At 38.2% G+C, this 8606-nt stretch overlaps 1 pseudogene; it reads right to left on the bottom strand.

Moving 5' to 3' along the window:
• Positions 1-660: 660 nt before the first annotated feature.
• Positions 661-1848, bottom strand: LOC122679936 (annotated as a pseudogene).
• Positions 1849-8606: the final 6758 nt, after the last annotated feature.

The raw sequence follows: 8606 nt of genomic DNA, 5'->3' as shown, positions 1-8606 counted from the left end.
GAAACAGATCACCTTTTTTCTTTGTAAAAGCACTGAAAATGTAACATATGCTAATAACTCACTAAAAGTGTTCTCGTGTCATTTGCTCCCCATTGTAGTGTCTTAAATTATTCTGTAATTATTCTACCTGTTAAAAATAGTCTGATTTTTAAGGTTTGTGTAAACTCTATTATGTTACTGAAACTTACTAGCTCTTGTGAGGTCAGAATGTCTTTATGAAAAATAAATAAATAAATAACATAACTGGTTATAGATCATAGAATAAATCCAAAGAACAAAAATGACATTTTCCAAGCTACTGAGAAAAAAATTAAACCATGATGTGTCAATTTAAAATTTTATCAATATTACACTAGCCCAGGTTGGATGCATGAGACAAGTGCTCAGGGCTGGTGCACTGGGATGACCCAGAAGGATGGGATGGGGAGGTGGGAGGGGGGGATCAGGATGGGGAACACATGTAAATCCATGGCTGATTCATGTCAATGTATGGCAAAAACCACTACAATATTGTAAAGTAATTAGCCTCCAGCTAATAAAAATAAATGAAAAAATAAATAAATAAAAAAATAGAAACAAAAAGAAAATTCTTATCAATATTAACTAACATTTCTATGGCAGATTTTTTTCCTCATAAAATTAAACAGTGCAGAATAGGGCTTGAGCTACAATTATTCACATGGTTTTCTTAAAAACAAAACTTTATTTACTATAAACAACTAAAAGGTAACTTTCTTCCTCCACAACACATGTTGACATTAAACTAAAGGCTTTAAAATATCCACAACTTAGAAGAAAAGTACTTCTAAATAGCTGCTGCTGCTAGAAGATATCAAAATAACTAAAGTTTAGTGTGTGAAGAGTAGATAGAAACAACTCAGAAAAGTGTAGATCATTGTGTTGAATAGTTTTGAATAGCCCAAAATAAGCCCCTAAGTTTTTCTACCTTTACAAATAAAAAAAGGTGTCCTTTCCACAGCTTGGGGATATGCATTGTACATCCCGCGGCCCCACCACAAGTGTATGAGTAAGATTCTAAAAATGTTGCCAATATTAAGTTCTTCCGTAGCTAGTTAATTAGAGGATGGCAATATTACAGTGGCAATGGGGCATCAATTCTCAAAACGTAGTTACGATTCAACACAAGTCATCCTGGTTCTTTTATCTGAGAAAAAGCTTTTCAAAAAAAAAATACCTGCCCTATGCTAACCACCAGAAGAATGAGGGCTTCCTTACTAACCAGTAGGCCACTCTTGTGTTTAGATCCTCAGCGCTTCTTCGGCCTTGGGCTTCTCTCAACAGGAATTGAGTCTGATAGTCAATGACAGATTTCAGAGCTTCGTGAATTGAAACACAGACAGATTGCATCTGGGTAAGAGCCCGGACTCGGTTCTCACCAGGAAACAAAGGTGGATCTTCTCCAACTTGAAAATTAAAATATACAGTTATGTGTGAAAGTAGAAAATTCTTTGCTGAAGCAAAATTTGTATGTCCCGTTTTTCGAGGCTGTGAAGGTATAGGTATCATACTGTTTCTTCATCTCATGGTACAACACATTACCATCTGGATCTTCCAGTCGACAATCTACATCGTAGTGACCACCAGTAATTACCTGGAACTGGAGGGTGCAGTTGGTGCCCTGGTGATGTCCTCGTGGAAACACTGCTTGGCATTGTCAGGCAGCTCGAAGGTGATCTCGGAGGCGCTGCCAGAGCCTGGCACCAGGAACAGCAGCAGCAGGAGCAGCCTACAGTACCAAGGGCCCGCGGCGGCCGCCCAGCGCTGCGCGGGGCATCCCGAGGCGGTGGCCTCAACCGAGCTGCGGAGACGCGGGGTCAGGTCTGCACTGACTCACTCACTACGCGCTGCAGGCCTCGGGGCGGGGTGGCACCATGAAGACGCACCGCCGAGATGCTCTGAGCCGCGGAGAGATTCAAGATGGGGAGCGAGTTCCTGGGTGTGGTGGAAGGTACTGAGCGGCCAGGGCCCAGAGGCCAGAACAACCTGGGGAGCAGAAATATGGCCAGCAGAGAACAGGGAGGGGGGAGTTATTTTTATTTCTTGATCTGACTTATTACATTAGCATAATGCCCTCAAGGTCCCACCACATTGTCTCAAATGGCAAGATTTCCTTTTCTATGGCTGCATAATATTCCACTCTGTGTGTATATACACACACATACATATATGTATATGTATATATTGTCCTTAAAATTCTTCCAGTGATGTATGCTCAAGTTGTTTCCATGTCTTTCCTATTATGAACTATGCTGCAATGAACATGGAGTTGCAAATACCTCTACAAAATAATAATTTCATTTCCTTTGAATATATAGCCAGAAGTGAGATTACTGAATCACATGGTAATTCTGCTTTTATTTTTTGAGGAACCTCCAAACCATTTTCCATAATGGCTGCAACAGTTTACTTTTTCACCAAAAGTGCTTAAAGGGTCCCTTGTCTCCAAATTCTCACCAACATTTACCTCCTAGCTTTTTGATGACAGCTATTCTGACAATGTGAGATGATATCTCACTGTGATTTAATGTATATTTCCCTGATGATTAGTGATGTTGAGCATCCTTTTGTGTATCTCTTGGCTCTTTGTATATCTTTTTCTGGGAGAAAAAAAGTCTATTCAAATCTTTTAATCAGGCTATTTGTTAATTTGCCATGCAATCATACTAGCTCCTTACATATTTTGGATAATAACCTGTTGTCAGATATACGGTCTGAAAATATATTCCTCCCTTCCACAGGATGCCTTTTCATTTTCATTTAAAAGCAGAAGCTTTTTAGCTGAAGGTAGTCCCACTTGATTTTTGCTTTTGGTGTCGTTTCCGGAAAATCATTGCCAAAGTCAATGTTATGGAGTTTTCCTCTATGTTTTCTTTTAGGGTTTTATAGATTCAAATCTTACACTTAAGTCTTTAATATTAATACATTTCAAGTTGATGTGCATGTGTTGAGTAACATAGGGATCCAATTTTATTGTTTTGCATATAGTTATCCAGTTTTCCCAATACCTTCTATTGAAAAGACTATCCTTTCCCCGTTGACTATTCTTGGCCTCCTGACTGTAGTATAATCTATTTCTCCTTTTAGAGATGTTAGTACTTGCTTTTATATTTAGGTGTTCTAATGTTGGTTGTATATATATAACGATTATTGATTATCCTTGATAAATTGAACCTGTTATTCTAATATAATAGCCATCTTTATCTCTTTTTACAGCTTTTGAATTAAAGTGTATTTTGACTGATATAAGTATAGGACCTCAGCTCTCTTTTGGTTTCTATTTTCGTGGAATATCATTTTCTATCTATTTAATGAGCCTATATGTCTCCTTAAAAGTGAAGTGAATCTCTTGTAGCAACATATACCTGGGCTTTGTGTTTTTATTCACTCAGCCACTCTATTTTGATTGGAGAATTGAATCCATTTACATTTAAAATAATTACTGATTGGTAAGAAATTATTAATGCCATCCTATTGGTTTCTTGCCCCCACATTTTTAGTTCCTTGCTTCTTCCTTACTTGTGATCTTCCTTTGTGAACTGATAATTTTGGATTACGGTGTGCTTTGATGTCCTTCTCTCCACCTTTTGCGTGTCTACTGTAGGTTTACTTTTTGGTTTCCAAGAAGCTTACAAAAGACACCTTACAGAGAGAACTGACAGTCAATTTTATTCTGATAGCAACTTAATTTCAATCCTCCACAAAATTTACCCTTTGCTCACCCTCCTAAGTATTATGTTTTTGCTCTCACAACAGAACTTCTTTTTATATTGTGTGTCCACTAACAAATAACACTTTGAAAGATTATTGTGTACAAGAAGCCATTGCCTGTGATTATATGTAAGAATTCACATAATCTTCACAACAATCCTGCAAGATAGAGCTTTTATTAACATCCCTATTCTACAAAGAGGAAAACCAAGTTCAAGACTCATCCAAGGTCACCCAGCTAGCAAATGCGATATTGTGAAGCCAGGCAGTCTGACTCCAGAGTCTGTGCTCTGAACCATAACTCCTTCCCTAGAAAACCTTGGTAAATGGTGTGGGAAATAGAAGGTAATCTTGGAGATGGTAGCAAAGCTATTGGCTCCTACTAAGGTCCTTTGGCGCCATCTGCTGTTGTTTCAGGGTTGGCACTAGCAAACAGTCTTGATTCCCTCTAATGTTTTTGGTTTTTTTTTTTTTTTGGTTTGGTTTGGTTTTGTTTTCCCTCTAATGGTTTTTTCTTCCTCTTACTGGATCATATGCATGTGATGTTTTCTTCTTATATTTGGATCATTTATTCAAATAAAGAGACTGAGATTAACTGGTTCTCATTTAACCTATGATGCCTTGAACTGGTTGATTAAACTGGGAAGGATTAAAAGGCAGAAGATGATGATTCCAAAATGAGTTTTCCTCTCTGAGTTTTGGAGCTGGTCTGACTTGCGCTTACCTTAACCTGGTCCAAAGAACTTGAAATTACTTTGGCTTTGAGAACCATCAGTATGTAAGAGAACTTCAAATATGTAACAACGGTGGCAGTCATAGTTTTTTCTGCACAGTGGTGGTTCCCAGATGTTGTTAGTGGCATCAGCACATAAAGATTTTGAACCGATGAAGCCTGCGGAGTCAAGTTTAGAGGAAAAGTGATCTAAGCTCTGTCCTCTTGAATTTTTTCAAAATTATTTGAAGATGCTATCAAGTTAGATATACATTTATTCAACTTGAGACAAATAATTTCTTTCTCTGTGACATTTGCGATTAAATTGCCCAGCAGGAACGAGGTGTGAGTGTTCCCAAACTGCTAGGAAACTTTTCAATTCAGTTCAGTTGCTCAGTCGTGTCCAACTCTTTGCGACCCCATGAATCGCAGCATGCCAGGCCTCCCTGTCCATCACCAACTCCCAGAGTTTACTCAAACTCATGCCCATCGAGTCCGTGATGCCATCCAGCCATCTCATCCTCTGTCGTCCCCGTAGGAAACTTTTACTGAAATATTAATAGAATTTGTTGTTGTTCTTTAGTCACTAAGCTGTGTCCGACTCTTTTGCAGCCCGCCAGACTCCTTTGTCCATGGGGTTCTCTAGGCAAGAATACTGGAGTAGGTCACCATTTCCTCCCCCAGGGGATCTCCCGACCCAGGGATCGAACACGTCTTCTGCGTTGGTAGGCGGATTCTTTACCACTGAGCCACCTGGGAAGCCCAGAACAGAACTTAGAGGAGAACAAAAGATGCAACTTTAGGTGACAGTCTTTTCTCAAGACAAGGGTCCCACTGCCTTAAAGTGTGGGATAAATGTGTGATTTACTAGAAGTCCTAGGACACTCTGTTTAAGTATTTTTTCCTGAGATTGTGGGCAGGGATTTTCCCCCTGATTGGACTATTTCTTTTCTTTTCTTTGAAACACAAGACTCCCTGTAATGGCCAATGTGACCAAACTTTAATAATTTTCATCTATTGTTTGAACAACTGGGAGTTGGTTTCCCTATATGAGTGCCCGGGAACATTGAAAGACAGTGAGCAGAAAACCGCAATTTCAGGACTGCAAGGGAATTCCAGCCTTTGGACTCAAAAGCAGCATCTGCAGCAGTGATATATTTCTGGAGAAAAGAAATGGGTAAATTGAAAACAGAAACTGAATCACAGATATAGAAAATTAAGATAGGGGTATTGGATTAAGAGATAAAACTACTCTGTATGAAATAGATAAGCAGCAAGGATATTTTGTACAATAGAGGGAAATATAGCTACTATTTTCTGATAACTTTTAATAGAGTATAATCTGCAAAAAGATTGAATCACTCTGTTGTACAATATACCTGAAACTAATAAAAGATTATAAATCAACTACCACTTCAATTTAAATTTTTTTCTGGTGGCATCACAAGCTCAATGGACATGAGTTTGAGCAAGTTCCAGGAGATAGTGAAGGACAGGGAGACCTGGCATGCTGCAGTCCATGGAGTCACAAAGAGTTGGACACGGCTTAATAACTGAACAGCAACAATTTAAAAAAAGAAGAAACGATAACCTGAATAAAACCCATTTGTATATTCTCCACTAAAGGGAAGTTTGATCGGGATTCATTTGCCTGTCTCTAGAATATTTTAAAATTTAAAAGCCAGGAAATGCCTCAATTGCTATGGTTGATATAAGAAAGCCCATTAAGCATTCTACATATATCCTGGAAGAAATCTCAAAGGCTACTGTGGTAGATCACTGTAACACAGTCCTCAAAGAAGTCACACTTCCTGAGGATTCACATGTGATAGTAACTGCAATTACTATCTTAAATCTGTATTTATATTTCAGCCTTTGTGAAAAATTTAGAATACAAACTTGAAACTTAATTGTCTTAAATATTATGTTTTCATAGCTAAAATGTGATTCTTCTGATTAGTTTGGATTTTTTTTTTATCTACCAATGGGTGAATAATATAATTTTTTCTGAAGTTTCTTTTCTGACAATTATAAAAGACATGTTTGATTTATAACAAATGTTCATTTTACTCATATTCTTTCCAAACTGACTATATATTTTGGGACTAAAAAATGTCATGCTTACTCAAGCACTATTTTTTTCTGAATAGCATCTATTAAACTATTGTGGAGTAAATGAAGCAGCTAAGGTATAATGAAAGTTTACTCATGAGTTTGGCTCATAATAAAAAATGAGTTATATTGAAAAACAGAAAAGAACTCACACTTCCTGTGTCTACATCTCTGTAATGTGACACCTCATCAAGAGACAAAGTCTATTTCTTCATACCCTTGAATCAACGCTTCACGTATAATTTTGTAAAATAAATGATTTGCCTTGACCAGTAAAAGGTGACAGAAGTCAGACTGTGTGAGCCCCAGAAACTTGGTCACAAAAGGTCTTGTAATTCCTGTTGGTTCCCTTTTAACACCCTGAACAATCATGGGCCCTGCATGAACCATCAGATGACTGTGGGCAGCCCCATGAGGGGACCCAGGTAAGTACAGCCGAGCTACCTGGGCTGCCAACCCCCAGATCATGAGAAATAAGTGCAGAGCACCTGATTTTAGAGGGGTGGGGTGGGGTGGGAGGGAGGTTCACGAGGGAGGAGATGTATGTTAAAAAGAAAAAAAGAAGAAATCAAGCATTGTTGCTGTTTTAAGCCACTAAGTTTTAGGGTGGTTTTTTTGTTGTTGTTTTTTGTTTTTGCAGCAAGAGAAAATTAATACATCTCCCAACAAAATCTCTCCCAGAATTTGTTGTGGTCCACACAGTCAAAGGCTTTGGCATAGTCAATAAAGCAGAAGTAGATATTTTTCTGGAAATCTCTTGCTTTTTCAGTGATCCAACGGATGTTGGCAATTTGATCTCTGGATCCTCTGCCTTTTCTAATTCCAGCCTGAACATCTGGAAGTTCACGATTCATGTACTATCAAAGCATGGCTTGGAGAATTTTGAGCATTACTTTATTAGTGTGTGAGATGAGTGCAATTGTGCAGTAGTTTGAGCATTCTTTGGCATTGCCTTTCTTTGGGATCGGAGTCCGACACGACTGAACAACTGAACTGAACTGAACTGAACAAAATCCAAATATCCAACCAAACTTTAAGTACACTGGCTTTTTGAGAAGTTTCCTAGTTGAAAGGGCTTCCCTAATAGCTCAGTTGGTAAAGAATCAGCCTGCGATGCAGCAGACCCCGGTTCGATTCCTGGGTCAGGAACATGCCCTGGAGAAGGGTTAGGCTACCCACTCCAGTATTCTTGGGCTTCACTTGTGGCTCAGCTGGTTAAGAATCTGCCTGCAATGCTAGAGACCTGGGTTCGCTCCCTGGGTTGGGAAGATCCCTTGGAAAATGGAAAGGCTACCCACTCCAATATTCTGGCCTAGAGAATCACAGTCCGACTTGACTGAGCGACTTTCATTTTCACTCACTTTCTAGTTGGAAAATGAAAGTACAGTCTACATTCCTACACTCCAGTTTGCCCAAATATATTAAATATATTGATATCTCCTGTGAACTAATAGTTCATAAGACTAACTTTTTTTTTAAATCTTAAGTTCCCCAACCAGGGATAGAACCCAGACCAGACCCTGGTTGTGAAAGCATCAAGTCCTAACCACTGGACTGCCAGGGAATTCCCATAGAACTAAATCTTAAAATGATGAGATTTTCTACTTGGAAAAGAATTTTTCAAACGAAACATATATGCTTTGAATTTTAAATCCTTTAGTTAGGAGTAAATACTACATTGACAAGAAGAAAAAAACTAGATATATATGGACAAGTGTATATAAACTAACAAATTCTTAATAATTCTCTAAGGAAAAAAAACTCCTTTAAAGGGCTTTTGGATGAACATAAAGAAACGTTACTTTGGCTTTATGAGCTCAGGGTTCTTCACTGTTCCCAGAAAAAGTGCAAAAGAAATACAAATGGACAATAAGCTAATGGGCAATCAGCCATAAAAGGCTGAAGAGAAGATAAAAATGAATACAGAAGATTTCAGGTCTAAATTCCCTTCAAATGTATTGTTGCAAATTGAAAGATATTTTAAAATCTTCTTGTCCTAAGATCTTAAAGTCAAAAAATAGAAGTTACAATAGCAAAAATAAATGAGAATTAA

Source organism: Cervus elaphus, chromosome 22, assembly GCF_910594005.1.
Source record: "Cervus elaphus chromosome 22, mCerEla1.1, whole genome shotgun sequence".
Lineage (NCBI taxonomy): Eukaryota > Metazoa > Chordata > Mammalia > Artiodactyla > Cervidae > Cervus > Cervus elaphus.
Note: the sequence above shows the minus strand (reverse complement) of the source record. Positions and strands in the feature narration are given on the sequence as shown.